General features: G+C 34.1%; 1 protein-coding gene, 1 non-coding gene and 1 pseudogene across 3 annotated transcripts in view; 2 read left to right on the top strand and 1 right to left on the bottom strand.

Moving 5' to 3' along the window:
- The window catches only part of LOC113376836 (F-box/LRR-repeat protein 2), a 549,588-nt gene that overhangs the window by 372,047 nt on the left and 158,472 nt on the right, over positions 1 to 19,069 (bottom strand). The gene's annotated exons all lie outside the window — the stretch shown is intronic.
- LOC113378916 lies at positions 16,182 to 18,103 on the top strand. Its single transcript, XR_003367262.1, has one exon. It is a non-coding gene; the product is annotated as a small subunit ribosomal RNA (ribosomal RNA).
- LOC113378886 lies at positions 18,790 to 18,944 on the top strand (annotated as a pseudogene).

Genomic DNA, 19,069 nt, shown 5'->3' with positions numbered 1-19,069 from the left:
AAGCAGAGCAGAAGACTTATACTTTTATCAGTGGTTATCTCGGTGTTCACCTATGGAGTACCTATTTGGGCAGATGCACTAGAGCTCCAAGAAGCATGGAGAAAAGTTGGTCCTGTATACCCTCTGGGTGACTTAAGAGTAATATGCGGCTTTCGCACAATATCTGAGGAAGTGGTGTGAGTCATTGCCGAGACTTTGCCTCTTAGAGTCTTAGCTAAGGAAAGACAAAACCTGTACCAACGCAGGTCATCGACACTAAGCACTGAGGATCTCAAACATAAAGCACGTCCAAACAGCATAAGACGTTGGCAACTACAGTGGGATACCGCAGAAAAGGGTGAATGGACGCACCGTCTCATACCTAAGATGGACGTTTGACTAAACTGGAGGCATGGAGTGGTCAACTACTATCTAACGCAGATTTTTTCTTCAAATGTGCGCGCTTTAGTACACAGCGAAATGAACTGAAAACAATCCTAAAGCAGAGAATTCGACCAGAAATACTAATGCAAGCAATGCCATCATCAGCCTGCAGCGCCAATTGTACGTATGTTACAGAAGTACTCATAGCACATTGAGGGAAAAAGAGTTAGTGAAAGATGTATGACATCTTAGATATCAGAAGGAAAAACAGTTTCTAGATCCTCCGCACAAAGTAATACCTAAGGGCGGTTTCCGTGGGGGTTACAAGGCCTGGGGAAAGCAAAAATTTTAGTCGGTATAAACTATTGTTGAGTCCGATATTTTCAGACAATTTGCGTCAGTTGTGCATGGAATCGGGCCTTAAGGCAAATTGCAGAAACTTCCCATACTGTTATTAAACATTCGAGAAATGAAAACAATCAATAAAACATCGAAAATAAAAATTATTATAAATCTTTACGTTTCAAAGATTTCTGATCATTTTGGCATACCTTAGAAAAAATAGATGTATGTGTGTGTGTGCAAATAATAATATTTGTCGACGATTTTGTGAAAACGGATCAACCGATTTGAATAATGCAAAAAACTTTCGATTCTTATTGATGAGGAGACATGCTGATTTTGGCAAAAGCAGGTTTAGCTGTTTCGAAGTTACGGCTCAATAACAGCCAAATATCGTTTCAGTTTTTGATAGAACGGAGCGTCCAATTTCAATATTAAAAAAAAAATTGACTATACGAAGAACTATTTAAATTTTTGGTAAGGCAAGTTTAGCGGTAATAGACTATAAATTTAAAAAAAAGTAAAAAAGCCTTTTGCCAGTCAAAAATGTTCATTAGACATATGCACGTCAAATTATCACATATTTTATAGAGATTTTAAATATGTATATACATTTTCTGTCGATATTTTTGCATTCCGTACCAAGATAATTAATTTTGAACTTTATTAAAAAAAACATACGATTCGTACTCGAGAGCAAAGCGTTTTTGCAAACGGCGCGTTTTGAAAGTATGTGGCGTGAAGGCTGTAAAAATGATCATGCAGTTTCCGAGAGAACGGATCATCCGATTAGATTAAATCAAATCTTTTTCAAACAAAGCGCTTGTTCAAAGTCGTTGTGAAAAATTCACATTGTAGCACGGATGTTAAACTTCTAAAAAATGAAATCGAAGACCTCGGACACAAGGTATTACGAATTACTGATATGAGAGGTAGAGTCACAAAGTTTTCCTTCAATATGTTTCTTGCTGAACTTGAGCAAAAATCAAACAATAAAGATTTCTATAAAATAGAACATTTATATAGAACTAAGTTTAAAATCAAAGCCAAGAGAAACGCGGAGATGTTGTACAGTGTGCTCGGTGTCATAGGTTGGGTCATACCAAAAACTATTGTTTTAGAAATCCACGCTGTGTAAAATGTGCAGGTAACCAATGAACAAAAGAATGAGTGTGGTCAGAGAAAATAAACGCAAACGTAAAATGTGTTTTGCGTAGTAATAACTACCCCACAAACTATAAAAATTGTAAAATTTATCAGAAGCAACTTGAACGTAAATATCACAGCTGCGCAGTAGAACACTATCTCCGATCGCTGATAACGCCAATAGAAACTCTACGGTTTGACCTGGAATTAGCTATTTTCATATAACTCAACTTTCAACTTTAGCAGAAAACTCAAGTAACTATAATAGAAACAACAACAATACTGATAATTTTAATGACAACAATAGCATCACTTCCAACAACAGCGACATAACAGAACTTAAACATATGATAAAAATTTTAATCGAACAGTTGTCAACCATGCATAATTTGTTAACAATGTTGCTAAATGAATGCAATACCGATAAAAATTTCAATACCGGTATTTTGATATTTTTGGCTTTTAAAACCGGTATACCGGAATTAATATTATCTCTAAAAAATGCGAATAAAATTGAAAGTTACTTGTACAAATATAAAAATCGAATAATATATATATATATATATATATATATATATATATATATTATAGTAGTTAATTTTGATGTTGAAATATATGAGTGAGTTTTTGAGGGCAATACATCAAACAAAGAAAAGGCAAAGATTTATAAATTAATCTTTAATTCCAAACGTTTTGACATTCAATCTAATGTCATCATCAGTCTAATATCTATAATATATCTAACCTTTGTCTAATATAAAACTAACAATAAAATGTAACTTTTCTGACAGAGAAACTCAATTGTGTTTGATTGGCTTTGGCACGAATATAATCTTATAAAACGACATTTATTGTCAAAAAAATGGAAAAGTTGAAATTTACGTTTCAAGTAAAACCAACAACAGACGGAAAATCAAACTATATCGCTATAACCTCAATTGCAACAGAAGATGATAAAAAATTCCTTATCTCTGAAGATTATCAATCAGTAACACTCCACAAACATATTCAAAATTTAAAACAGTATGCTACAGTAAAAAATACTCTGAAAAAGAGATATCAAGCTAGAAATGTGTGGATTAAAGCAACGGAGGAATTATTACAAACTTATTTTGATGAGGATGGAAATATGATTTTTCAGAACCAATTTCTAGAAGAAACTACTAATGAACAATTGGCTAGTTATGATAAAAAAAGTTCAGATGATCCTATAGTAAAAATATTAGAAAAATTAGTTGAAGATCATCAGAACAAAGAAAAACAAAGTGTAAAAATGTTATCGAACAGATTTATAATAGAAAAGTTCGATGGACAAAAATCAGATGCATCTCAATGGATGGAAGTATTTGAAAGAAAGTGTACAAGATTTGATATACAAAAGAATGAAGAAAAAATTGAAATTTTAAGATTATTTCTAGAAAAATCATGTACTGATGTAAGTTCTAGTAAAAATCATGTAATCATGGTATTCTTCCATGATGATCAAGCTGAGTCTAGATTCGGAGTGGTCAGAATGGAAATCAATTTTTTTGCAAACTTATGCCAATAAAGGTTGGAATACTAGCAAGTATGCTAAATTTTTCAAATATCAATTAGGATCTTTATTAGAGTATGCAGTAAAAAAAGAAAGACTTTTACTAGAAGTAAGAAAAACAATGGATGAAGAAACCTTAATTGATATCATTGCTGCTGGCTTACCAGATTTTATCACAGATAGAATTATTAAAGAAGAGATTTTGCATACAAAAAATTTATTTAATGAACTTAGAAAATTAGAACATTTAGTTTCAAGGAAAAAAATATATTTTACAAAAAAAAGGAAGACTCTAAACAAATTAAAGAAAAATGTAGCATTTGTGAAAAATTGAAGAAAGGTGTACGATATCATCCAGAGGATTCCTGCTGGTTCAAAGCACAAATAAAGACTGAAAGAGATAAAAGGCAAATAAAACTTATTAATAATTCAGAATTAGAATGTGAATTACAATGTCAAAACACAAAAAACTAATAGTGCCGCCATTGATCAAAGTTAAATTAGTGCTTAATAAATGTATTGAAGTATTCGGAATTTACGACTTATAATGTATATTATAAAAAAGTAAAGAATAAAGAAAAAATAATTATAACAGGAAGATTTAGTATAGAATTCATGAAGAATATACATACAGATCTAGGTCACATAGGAACTAGACAGATGCAAAGAATGATTAGTACCGTGTACACATCAGAAAATATGGCGAAAAACATTAAAAGGATCTGTGAGAGTTGCATTGCATGTTTAATAAATAAATCAAGAGGACAAAATAAGTACGGATTAATGTCCCACTTGGGTCCAGCCACAAAACCTTTCCAGATATGTTCTATTGATACTATTGGGGGTTTTGGTGGTTCAAAATCAAGAGAGAGATACTTACACTTGTTATCGGATCATTTTACGAGATACGCTTATATTCTGACATCAAGTACACAAAATGCCAATGATTTCATCAAATTAATTAGAAACTGTGCAGAAACAGATGACATTGAACTAGTACTCTCGAATCAATACCCAGGTATAAACTCAAAAGAGTTTAAGAAGTTTTTGGACGAAATGAATATCCCAATAATTTTCACATCAGCAAACTCTCCTTTCTCTAATGGCTTAAACGAGAGATTAAACCAAACATTGGGAAATAAAATCAGATGTGAGATAAATGAAAATGTCACAAGAATTGCATGGACAACTTTAGCACATGACTGTGTAAACAAATACAATGACACAGAACACACTACTACTGGGTATGCCCCATCTTACTTACTTTATGGTAAAGATGCTACGATTTTACCCAATGAGCTTAAACAGAAAAAGACTGAATATGATTTAATACAGGCCAGAAAACGAGCATTAGAAAATACAATCAGATCACATAACTACAACAAGACAATTTATGATAAGAATCGAAGACATATGGATTTTAAAGTTAATGATATTGTTTTTGTTGAAAATGGAAATAGATTGAATAGGAAGAAACTCGATGAATTGAGACTAGGACCCTACAAGATTTTGGAAAAAATTTCAAACTCAATCTACAAGATATACACGAGAAACGTATATATCATAAAAAATTAGAATCAAACTTTTTCCACATCTCAAAGCTAACGCCAGCCCCGCAGCCCCTGCCTACGCTTGAAGAGTACACGTAAGCAGCTACATTGTATGATCTTTTCCGGGAGGGGAGATGTAAAGAAAAATACCTAATTTTCTTTAGTTTGAATTTTGCGCGTTACAATTGTCATAGATACAGCTCCTGTGATACTAGGATAGGGAAACAAGTGAAAACCTAAAATACGTCACATACTTTTACCTTTGAACCCAATATTTTATATAGAGAGGATTGTACTTTTAAAAAACTTTTTTCTGCAAGCAGTTTAATCTTTTTGAATTCGTCAAATTGTGTTAATAAAAGATCAGATCATAATATCATTTATGACTCGTATCTAAATTTTTTAAACCTAATTAAAAACAATTGATCCTTTAATAGTTTTTGGGTAAATATATACATGTATATGTGATGTAGTATATGCACATCCATATATGTACTTAAATGTATGTTTTTATATATACACTGTATACATGCACTTGCGTATATGTTTGTGTATATAATTGTAGGTATATAAATATATAGATATATGCATATGTATGTATGTGTATGTAAGTGTGCATATACATGTGCATGTATATATACATAATATTTCTCAACATTTGCTAAAGCAATATTTCCTCTTTTTTCGTAAATTACCAATACAAGAGCCATAAAAAATCATTTTTGCCTAGAATTCCGTACGTATCCTTTACATCTGGTCGACAGAACTCCATATCAGTGTGTTTAATTCTAACCATACAAACCTAGCCTAACATTACTAGTTTCAACTTCGACCATTTTCTACCTACCCACTCACAACAATCCTGGAATGACCCTTAAAAATCTCTCAAAACATGTGTTGTCGTTCATACATGCCTCGGTACCCGCAAAGTACAGAATTCGTGGCAGAAATTACATAATTATACTTACATTTTTGTTTAAATAAAACTATCATTTTTCTGTTTACATCATACAAAAAATTATAAAAAATGCATAGTGTTGACAAGTTAGTTGTATAAATGTTAGTGTCAATCTCTAGTGTTGTGTACACTTCTCTAGATGTAACCAACCAACGTAATGTAAGTCCATTTGTATTTTATATGTATTATCCATCTTCATAAATATTTTGTTTGCTTTACATATATACGAGTTTACATATGTGTATGTTTGTATATATATATATGTATTTGTATGTATATATGTATATATATGTATATTATATATTTACATATATGTTTGTATGTATGTACATATGTAGATGTGTATACATGTATTTGTATATGCGTATATATGTATGTATGTATATGTATATATTTGTGAGCATTTATGTACATATGTATAGATATGTATTGTGTGTATATGTATATATGTATGTGTATATATGTATATATATATATGTATATATGTATATACATATATATGTGTATATATGTATATATACATGTTTATGCGTATATGTATATGTATACGTGTATAGCTATAGTTACATAGATAGGTATGAGTATATGTATGTTTCATACATGTACATGTACGTCGTTGTGAATATGCATGCACGTTGCATATATGTATATACGTATATTTATATATGTATAGTCGTACATGTATATGTGTACATATATACGAGGTCTGTTCAAAAAGTACCCGGAATTACTAATAATTAAATTTCGCGGGTCTGGAGTGTCTGATTGTCAAAATTTTTTTTTATTGTGTTGGTATACATGCCCCTAAAGTATGATGAAATTTTCAGCTATATTCACTGTTTACTTTGTCTGTGGTAGTCGCTAAGGTTCGACGTGTTTTTCTGAGCTCGGCGATTTTTACAATGGAAGAATTGAAAAGTCAAAGAATTTGTATTAAATTTTGCGTAAAAAATGAAATAAAGTGTTGCAAAGTGCAAAAATTCACCAGATATGGCTCCGTGTGACTTTTTCCTATTCCCAAAGTTGAAGAGACCCATGAAAGGACGGCGGTTTTCCTCGATTGAAGAAAATCGCTGAGAGTGCTCAAGGACATATCAAAAAGTGAATATCAAGGGTGCTTCGAAAATTGGAAAAAACGCTGGCATAAGTGTATTATATCTGGGGGGGACTACTTTGAAAGGGACCACATTAATGTAGACGAATAAATAAATATTTTTTTGAAAAAACGAAAATTCCGGGTACTTTTTGAACAGACCTCGTAGGTATATATTGTTGTATCTGTATATGTATATGTGTATTATATGTTTGCATGTGTGTGTATATGTATATATGCATGTATATATATATATATATATATATGTATATGTGTATATATGTGTATGTATATATATGTATATATGCGTAGGTTTATATGAGTGTACTTATATATTTTTGCCTATATTTTTTAATTATTTATTTAATTCTAGTCTCTACTACCTTTCCTATCTTTTATATTTGGTTTGTTGTTAAGTGTTGCTGTTTGTTAATTTTTCTCTTATTGAATAATTACTTTACCAATCCACATATATTATAATTACCTAGATATACTAATTTTCGTACTATTTTTAGATCCACTGATGATGACATTAAATTGAATGTCGAAACGTTTGGAATTAAAGATTATTTTATAAATCTTTGGCTTTTCTTTGTTTGATGTATCGCCCTCAAGAACTCACTCATATATATATATATATATATATATATATATATATATACATATGTACATACATATATACACATACACCTACATAAACATACACATGCATATATATATATATATATATATATATATATATAGAATTTTATGATATGAGTGGAACGAATATTAATTGTTTAATATGAACAAAACAGCACTCAGATTTCAGATTTGTTTAACACAACTTTATTTTATGATTACAGACGTTTCGAGACCATGGTGTGTCTCATCTTCAGTACTCAGGTACTGTGTCAAGCATTGCAAGGAATAGTTAGTGTTTTTTGTATATAAAAAATTAAATGAAATTTAAATAAATTATTAAAGAATGTGTAGTATATAAGTAACTGTTTTTGAAATTACACTGAAGATGAGACACACCATGGTCTCGAAACGTCTGTAATCATAAAATAAAGTTGTGTTAAACAAATCTGAGTGCTGTTTTGTTCATATTAAACAATTAATATATATATATACATATACATACATACATGCATATATATAAATGCACGTATATGCCTACGCATCCATATGAATGCATACATATGTATGTGCACAGAGGCAAACACGTATCCATATATGTACTCAACGTACAAGTGTACACATATACATATATATACAACATACATATATACATAAATACATATACACATATATATACACATATACATATACACTACACATATATTACTATATATATATATATATATATATATATATATATACATATACATATATATACACATATACATATACATATACACATATATACATATATATATATATATATATATATATATATACATAAACATGTACATGTCTACGTACATATATACACACAGAAATATGTATATATATATATATATATATATATATATATAAAATAAATTTGTTTTGGGAAAACTATAAGGTTTTTACAGTCAACGTAGCAATGTGTGGGTGAGTAAGGCTAGGGTTTTATGTTCGGAATTGAATGTGTAAGGTTAGGTAAGGTTTACATGAACGGATTAAGTTTTAAACAATTAATAAAAATAATAAAAAACGAACAAATAAATTTAGCGACTATATTACAAAATTCTCCAAATATCGAAGCAACATACTCTCCTCAGTCACGGTCAAGTCTCGTTTCTTTACAAAAAACTCCTTTGAACTTGTCAACAATCTCCGCGATTCCGTTATTCCTGATAATTCCTTATTGGTTAGTCTAGACGTAGTATCCCTATTCACAAACGTCCCCCTACAATTAATTTTAGATTCCATCACTGCTAGATGGGACGAAATCTCATGTCATACAACGTCATCACTGCATTGGTTTCTTGAGTCAATAAAATTCATAGTTTCTAATACTTATTTCGAATTCAACGACCATTTTCACCTTCAAATATTTGACACACCTATGGGTTCTCCTATATCCCCATCACTCGCAGAAATTGCTTTACAACACTTAGAGCTGAAAGTTTTTAATTCCTACAATCTAGACCTTTACTTTTATTACAGATACGTTAATGACATTCTTACCTGTGTTCCTGTTAAAAATTTCGAACTTTTACTTCATTGTTTTAACTCATTTAATGAGCATCTCTCCTTTACGTTTGAAAAAGAACAAAAAAATCTTATCAGCTTTTTAGACGTAAAAATTATAAAAACCACAGACAATCGAATTATCACTAATTGGTTCCAAAAACCTACTTGGTCGGGTAGGTATTTAAACTATCATTCTTACCACCCTTCTAGCATGAAGATGGGCACTATTATTAATTTAGTTGACCATGCCATCCTACTCTCAGACAAACAATTTTGGCCCTCTAACTTATCCCTCATCCGCACGACTTTAATCAACAACTCATATCCGCCGCACCTCATTAACTCCGTCACCTCCAATAGACTAAAAACCCTCAACAGTATGCATTCTTCTTCCTTTTACCCAGAAAAAAATTCTAAAGACAATAATTTTATTGGTAACGTTTGTCTACCATATATAAAAGAACTTTTCCCAGTGTGGAAAAAACTTTTCCATAAGGTAGACATCAGGTTAACTTGCAATATAGATTTAACCCTCATTTCCCTTTATTCAAATCTCAAATCACCGACTAGCTTAAAACGGACGTCCAATATTGTCTACAAAATAAACTGCAATAATTGCTCTTCGTCTTATGTAGGTGAAACTGGACAAAATCTGATAAAAAGACATAAACAACATGACAATAATTCTAAAAACCCTAACCAAAGCCAAACGATGAATACAGACCACATCAAAAATTTTAAACACACATTTAACTTTTATAATGCCCGTATTCTTTATTACGAACGAAACACAATTCAGAGACGTTTTGCAGAATCTTGTTACATAACCTTAATTAAAAATAGTGTAAACAAAAGAAATGATATCTCCTTACTCTGCGAAAATTACCAAGTTATATTTAATAACGTTTCTAAATTTATTTCCATTGAGTAAAACTAAACCCGTGTAATATAGTCGCTAAATTTATTTTATTGTTTTTTTTAATTTTTATTAATTGTTTAAAACTAAATCCGTTTATGTAAACCTTACCTAATCTTACACATTCAATTCCGAACATAAAACCCTAGCCTTACTCACCCACACATTGCTACGTTGATTGTAAAAACCTTATAGTATCCTCAAAACAAAATTTCATACCACATGTGTTTCACACTTGCCTCGGGTCGTGTAGAGATAACATAGCCTCTGATCTGTGCAAAAATACTTAAGAAAAATTTTCCACAGTTTTGCAAAACAAAACTTTCATTTTTCTTACTAAAAAATTCATGATTATCGACTGGTTAGTTGTATCAATGTTAGTGCAAATTTCTGTGATGTGTACACATTTTTAGAAATAAAATACTATGTTCAATGAAAGTTTCGTATGTACGTAGACATGTACATGTTTATATATATAGTGTAGGTGTATGTATATATATGTACATACATATATACACATACACCTACATAAACATACACATGCATATATATATATATATACATATATACATGCATACGAGTATATATATACATACATACATGCATATATATAAATGCACGTATATGCCTACGCATCCATATAAATGCATACATATGTATGTGCACAGGGGCAAACACGTATCCATATATGTATTAAACGTACAAGTGTACACATATACATATATATATATATATACAACATACATATATATACACATATACATATACACATATATTACTATATATACATACATACATATATATATATATATATATATATATATATATATATATATATATATATTAGAGTGGGCCAATTTTTTGCATATTGAGGCACCTCGCTAATTTAACTTTTTACATCATTTGAAACAATATTGTAAAAAAAAGCATAACCCGCAAATGAATTTAAAGTCAGCGAAAAATTTCAAACATTTTTTAATTTAAAGTAAAAATTGAAAAATCTCATGAAAAATATATTATGACATATATCGAGTTATACATCATTTTATTCATAATTTTATTCTGCATCTTTCGTACGAACAAAGTTTTTTTGTATCTTTTACGGTTTAGACAGTATAAGGCAATCTGTGTAGTTGTTAACTTGTCAAAATGCAAAGTGCGGCTAGGTTGGAGCAATACTCCTCACGATTCGATATTTCTCTAAAGAAAACATATAAACTATTATACATCATTAGAAAGGTCTCAAAATTCTTAGTTCTTTTTCCATACATCACAACTTCGAATTTTGCACGGTGTAGCCTACAGGCGAGTTGCCGTCGTGAAAATTTGGAAAAATCGGAAAATCTAGAGAAAATTATATGAACACACCTAACCATTTATATACCATTTTATTCGTAATTTTATTCTGCATCTTTCGTACGAACAAAGTTTTTTTGTATCTTTTACGGTTTAGACAGTATAAGGCAATCTGTGTAGTGGTTAACTTGTCAAAATGCAAAGTGCGGCTAGGTTGGAGCAATACTCCTCACGATTCGATATTTCTCTAAAGAAAACATATAAACTATTATACATCATTAGAAAGGTCTCAAAATTCTTAGTTCTTTTTCCATACATCACAACTTCGAATTTTGCACGGTGTAGCCTACAGGCGAGTTGCCGTCGTGAAAATTTGGAAAAATCGGAAAATCTAGAGAAAATTATATGAACACACCTAACCATTTATATACCATTTTATTCGTAATTTTATTCTGCATCTTTCGTACGAACAAAGTTTTTTCGTATCTTTTACGGTTTAGACAGTATAAGGCAATCTGTGTAGTTGTTAACTTGTCAAAATGCAAAGTGCGGCTAGGTTGGAGCAATACTCCTCACGATTCGATATTTCTCTAAAGAAAACATATAAACTATTATACATCATTAGAAAGGTCTCAAAATTCTTAGTTCTTTTTCCATACATCACAACTTCGAATTTTGCACGGTGTAGCCTACAGGCGAGTTGCCGTCGTGAAAATTTGGAAAAATCGGAAAATCTAGAGAAAATTATATGAACACACCTAACCATTTATATACCATTTTATTCGTAATTTTATTCTGCATCTTTCGTACGAACAAAGTTTTTTTGTATCTTTTACGGTTTAGACAGTATAAGGCAATCTGTGTAGTTGTTAACTTGTCAAAATGCAAAGTGCGGCTAGGTTGGAGCAATACTCCTCACGATTCGATATTTCTCTAAAGAAAACATATAAACTATTATACATCATTAGAAAGGTCTCAAAATTCTTAGTTCTTTTTCCATACATCACAACTTCGAATTTTGCACGGTGTAGCCTACAGGCGAGTTGCCGTCGTGAAAATTTGGAAAAATCGGAAAATCTAGAGAAAATTATATGAACACACCTAACCATTTATATACCATTTTATTCGTAATTTTATTCTGCATCTTTCGTACGAACAAAGTTTTTTCGTATCTTTTACGGTTTAGACAGTATAAGGCAATCTGTGTAGTTGTTAACTTGTCAAAATGCAAAGTGCGGCTAGGTTGGAGCAATACTCCTCACGATTCGATATTTCTCTAAAGAAAACATATAAACTATTATACATCATTAGAAAGGTCTCAAAATTCTTAGTTCTTTTTCCATACATCACAACTTCGAATTTTGCACGGTGTAGCCTACAGGCGAGTTGCCGTCGTGAAAATTTGGAAAAATCGGAAAATTTAGAGAAAATTATATGAACACACCTAACCATTTATATACCATTTTATTCGTAATTTTATTCTGCATCTTTCGTACGAACAAAGTTTTTTTGTATCTTTTACGGTTTAGACAGTATAAGGCAATCTGTGTAGTTGTTAACTTGTCAAAATGCAAAGTGCGGCTAGGTTGGAGCAATACTCCTCACGATTCGATATTTCTCTAAAGAAAACATATAAACTATTATACATCATTAGAAAGGTCTCAAAATTCTTAGTTCTTTTTCCATACATCACAACTTCGAATTTTGCACGGTGTAGCCTACAGGCGAGTTGCCGTCGTGAAAATTTGGAAAAATCGGAAAATCTAGAGAAAATTATATGAACACACCTAACCATTTATATACCATTTTATTCGTAATTTTATTCTGCATCTTTCGTACGAACAAAGTTTTTTTGTATCTTTTACGGTTTAGACAGTATAAGGCAATCTGTGTAGTTGTTAACTTGTCAAAATGCAAAGTGCGGCTAGGTTGGAGCAATACTCCTCACGATTCGATATTTCTCTAAAGAAAACATATAAACTATTATACATCATTAGAAAGGTCTCAAAATTCTTAGTTCTTTTTCCATACATCACAACTTCGAATTTTGCACGGTGTAGCCTACAGGCGAGTTGCCGTCGTGAAAATTTGGAAAAATCGGAAAATCTAGAGAAAATTATATGAACACACCTAACCATTTATATACCATTTTATTCGTAATTTTATTCTGCATCTTTCGTACGAACAAAGTTTTTTTGTATCTTTTACGGTTTAGACAGTATAAGGCAATCTGTGTAGTTGTTAACTTGTCAAAATGCAAAGTGCGGCTAGGTTGGAGCAATACTCCTCACGATTCGATATTTCTCTAAAGAAAACATATAAACTATTATACATCATTAGAAAGGTCTCAAAATTCTTAGTTCTTTTTCCATACATCACAACTTCGAATTTTGCACGGTGTAGCCTACAGGCGAGTTGCCGTCGTGAAAATTTGGAAAAATCGGAAAATCTAGAGAAAATTATATGAACACACCTAACCATTTATATACCATTTTATTCGTAATTTTATTCTGCATCTTTCGTACGAACAAAGTTTTTTTGTATCTTTTACGGTTTAAGAGAAAATCGAGGAAAACTGGTTTGAACATTTATTGTAAAATTAGAAAATTTAAACAAATAATTATAAAAAATAATATAACTATATATAAATTCGTTTTATATTCATTGAGATCTATAAAAATCAATAAATACATAATTTTATACAAAAGTTTAAAAAAACCCAAAAAACACCTAAAAACTCAATAATTAACTATAATTCATATTGTCCATATATATAAAACTGTTTGAACATCTAACAAAATTTTCGACAAAAATTTTTCTATCATAAGGGTTCACAGTTCGAAATTTTCCCAGACTTTTGTCTTGACGATTCACACCGTAAGCGCGAGCAGGCCCTCGCCGCAGGTCAAATGCACATCGCTTGGGACTCAGTCAAATACCTACGCTGTGGCCGCGCGCCTTATATAGGGGAATAGGTCGTGTCGAGTGCGATGCGAGCAAGCTCAGGCTAAAGTACGCTATGTTGTTCGGGCGGGTACGGATATCATTCCCCGGTGTAGTTTTTACATCATATTCGATACTTTTAGTCTGTCAATGATATATTAGCGTAACTTTTAATAATGTTGTGAGCCACATCTAGAATTATATACCCCGTATATATTCGGATGCTGGTTTGCGGCTATAGATAACTGGTGGTAGGATCATTCGTTTTTAAACGTTCGATCAGAGAGAGTTGAAATTATTTGGGTCTGCGGACCGCAAATATGAAATCTATATATTTTAATAATATAGAATTTTACAAATTGACTACGGTCAAATATATGTGAATATAGCAGAACTAGCAAAGCTTCTCGCAGCGATGGTCTTTCGTTTTATGAACGTTTGATCGGAGCGAGTTGAAATTATTTGGGTCTGCGGACCGCAAATATAAAATCTATATATTTTAATAATATAGGATTTTACAAATTGACTACGGTCAAATATATGTGAATATAGCAGAACTAGCAAAGCTTCTCGCAGCGATGGTCTTTCGTTTTATGAACGTTTGATCGGAGCGAGTTGAAATTATTTGGGTCTGCGGACCACAAATATGAAATCTTGTGATTACTCGACAAATTATTGCTGTAATCAAGTGCGCTCCTATAGTATAATATACTGTGGGCAAAAGCTTCTGGCAATGATCATTCGTTTCATTAACGTTTGACCGGAGCTAGTCGCAAAATATTGCGCAGTGTGCAAAAGCAGCGTGACGCAGTTTACAACCGCTTAGCGCTCTTATGCATTGTGTGAGAGCACTGCCATGTATATCTGCTCGGTATCGCCAGATGCCTGAGCGAATGACGAAGTTCGTTGTGAAAACGGCGTTCTTTTTGAATATTATACTTTAAACGCATAGCTCAATCAATTCTTTGGGCGCTAGATGAAAGTCTAGTGTTTTAAAGTCGATTGTAGTAAACGCTTGCGTTAGTATTCTATATACTCTGCACATTTTATTCAAATTGTGCGAATTTGAACATTCGCTTCATTGCGTTGTTTTAAGAAAATGAAAAATCAGCGAAAGCAGATTTTTCAATCTCACACACAGTGAAATATTCATATTTCAATTTTAAAGCGAGGACGTTTGTTTTTGGACCACAACGTGCTCTAAAATTGCTAAAGTGGTTGCGCGTCCTAGAGAATTTATTTTCTTGCGACCCGCCATATAGCCTGTCCAGACCATCGCGGTGATGGTTCGCACGGTAACCCGAGGCGACCCGTCGCTGCAGGTCAAACTGTCGTAGACCGTGTCTAGAATAATATACGCCGTATATGTTCGGATGTCGGTTTACGGCCGGGTTCTGGACCTTATTTATAAGTGTTCAACCATACTGTACAGCATATCCGCGGGCATGTGTCGTTGACGCAAAGACTCTTATGCGGAAAATAAAATATACAAATGCAATCAACTCAATACTCTCCGAGCGAGAATAAAAGTTAGTTATAACGATGAATTCTTATAATGAATTCGCCCCGACGTTTTCAATCTAACGAAGGGTAAAGAGACTGTTTGAAATTAACTGGGTCTGCGGACCGCAAATTTCATGTACGGACCGCCGTTTCGACGGTTGTTAAAGGTCTAGCCTCTGTGTAAGCGCAGAATATATAAAATATCAAGTCGCGATGTAAACTGTTCGTCATGTCCAGGGAATATCGTACGACTCAGATATATATATGTAAGAAAATTCGTTGTTTAGAAATATTCATCGAACTTTTCTATACAAAGTGTGGTCTCTCGGGTGACGCCGAGGGACATTTACGCACTATGCTATTATATATATAGCACCCTGGTTGATCCTGCCAGTAGTATATGCTTGTCTCAAAGATTAAGCCATGCATGTCTCAGTGCAAGCCACATTAAGGTGAAACCGCGAATGGCTCATTACATCAGTTATGGTTCCTTAGATCGTACCCACATTACTTGGATAACTGTGGTAATTCTAGAGCTAATACATGCAAATAGAGTTCCGACCAGAGATGGAAGGAATGCTTTTATTAGATCAAAACCAATCGGTGGCGGGCTTGCCTTGCTCACCGTTTGACTTGGTGACTCTGAATAACTTTGTGCCGATCGCACGGTCTAGTACCGGCGACGCATCTTTCAAATGTCTGCCTTATCAACTGTCGATGGTAGTTTCTGCGACTACCATGGTTGTTACGGGTAACGGGGAATCAGGGTTCGATTCCGGAGAGGGAGCCTGAGAAACGGCTACCACATCCAAGGAAGGCAGCAGGCGCGCAAATTACCCACTCCCGGCACGGGGAGGTAGTGACGAAAAATAACGATACGGGACTCATCCGAGGCCCCGTAATCGGAATGAGTACACTTTAAATCCTTTAACGAGGATCTATTAGAGGGCCAGTCTGGTGCCAGCAGCCGCGGTAATTCCAGCTCTAATAGCGTATATTAAAGTTGTTGCGGTTAAAAAGCTCGTAGTTGAATCTGTGTCCCACACTGTCGGTTCACCGCTCGCGGTGTTCAACTGGCATGTCTGTGGGACGTCCTACCGGTGGGCTTAGCCCGTAAAAAGGCGGCCCAACTCAAAATCCTACCAAGGTGCTCTTCACCGAGTGTCGAGGTGGGCCGGTACGTTTACTTTGAACAAATTAGAGTGCTTAAAGCAGGCTCATTCGCCTGAATATTGTGTGCATGGAATAATGGAATAGGACCTCGGTTCTATTTTGTTGGTTTTCGGAATTCCGAGGTAATGATTAATAGGGACAACTGGGGGCATTCGTATTGCGACGTTAGAGGTGAAATTCTTGGATCGTCGCAAGACGGACAGAAGCGAAAGCATTTGCCAAATGTGTTTTCATCAATCAAGAACGAAAGTTAGAGGTTCGAAGGCGATCAGATACCGCCCTAGTTCTAACCATAAACGATGCCAGCTAGCGATCCGCCGAAGTTCCTCCGATGACTCGGCGGGCAGCTTCCGGGAAACCAAAGCTTTTGGGTTCCGGGGGAAGTATGGTTGCAAAGCTGAAACTTAAAGGAATTGACGGAAGGGCACTACAAGGAGTGGAGCCTGCGGCTTAATTTGACTCAACACGGGAAACCTCACCAGGTCCAGACACCGGAAGGATTGACAGATTGAGAGCTCTTTCTTGATTCGGTGGGTGGTGGTGCATGGCCGTTCTTAGTTGGTGGAGTGATTTGTCTGGTTAATTCTGATAACGAACGAGACTCTAGCCTGCTAAATAGACGTACTTTCTGGTATCGCAAAGACCCTCCGCTTCGGCTTCGGTCGTTGTTGGTTGTGGTTCTCACTACCGGCGTACAAATATATCTTCTTAGAGGGACAGGCGACATTTAGTCGCACGAAATTGAGCAATAACAGGTCTGTGATGCCCTTAGATGTTCTGGGCCGCACGCGCGCTACACTGAAGAGATCAGCAGGTTTTCCTTGGCCGAAAGGTCCGGGTAATCCGTTGAAGCCTCTTCGTGCTAGGGATTGGGGCTTGCAATTCTTCCCCATGAACGAGGAATTCCTAGTAAGCGCGAGTCATAAGCTTGCGTTGATTATGTCCCTGCCCTTTGTACACACCGCCCGTCGCTACTACCGATTGAATTATTTAGTGAGGTCTTCGGACCGGTGCGCGGCAGCGTTTCGACATTGCCGATGTTGCTGGGAAGATAACCAAACTTGATTATTAGAGGAAGTAAAAGTCGTAACAAGGTTTCCGTAGGTGAACGGAAGGATCATTAACGTACATTTACTATTAAGTGAATGAAACGTGTGCTATATGTCGCAATATAATGTTGCAGACTAAATGTTGTGCGCTCCCATAGTATAATATACTGTGGGCAAAAGCCTCTGGCAATGATCATTCGTTTCATTAACGTTTGACCGGAGCTAGTCGCAAAATATTGCGCAGTGTGACGCGGTTTACAACCGCTTAGCGCTCTTATGCATTGTGTGAGAGCACTGCCATGTATATCTGCTCGGTATCGCCAGATGCCTGAGCGAATGACGAAGTTCGTTGTGAAAACGGCGTTCTTTTTGAATATTATACTTTAAACGCATAGCTCAATCAATTCTTTGGGCGCTAGATGAAAGTCTAGTGTTTTAAAGTCGATTGTAGTAAACGCTTGCGTTAGTATTCTATATACTCTGCACATTTTATTCAAATTGTGCGAATTTGAACATTCGCTTCATTGCGTTGTTTTAAGAAAATGAAAAATCAGCGAAAGCAGATTTTTCAATCTCACACACAGTGAAAATATTCATATTTCAATTTTGAAACGAGATTTTGTATCTCGGACCGAAACGCGAAAGCTTTACGGTGTACTAATTGTAACCATAATAATCATACTAGTTTCAGAATCGCCCGAGTTATCTTAAACGATTTCGAGGGGATCACGATCGAAACATGTATAAATATATATAAAATCACCCTGAACGGTGGATCACTTGGCTCGTGGGTCGATGAAGAACGCAGCTAATTGCGCGTCGACATGTGAACTGCAGGATACATGAACATTGACATTTCGAACCGCCATTGCGGTCCTCGGATACTGTTCCCGGACCACCTCTGGCTGAGAGTCGTATAACATTACCAGACTGCCGCTTGCTTTAAACGGCTTGCCGGCGAATGATGGAGTTTCCGATAAATGCGTGCTCTTAAATAATTCACTCAACGTGTGAGCCAGTCCACTTTGCAACATCGGACA

This window comes from Ctenocephalides felis, unplaced genomic scaffold, assembly GCF_003426905.1.
Source record: "Ctenocephalides felis isolate EL2017-DRISC unplaced genomic scaffold, ASM342690v1 CF-g0.4_SCAFFOLD_01886, whole genome shotgun sequence".
Taxonomy (NCBI): Eukaryota; Metazoa; Arthropoda; class Insecta; order Siphonaptera; family Pulicidae; genus Ctenocephalides; species Ctenocephalides felis.
Note: the sequence above shows the minus strand (reverse complement) of the source record. Positions and strands in the feature narration are given on the sequence as shown.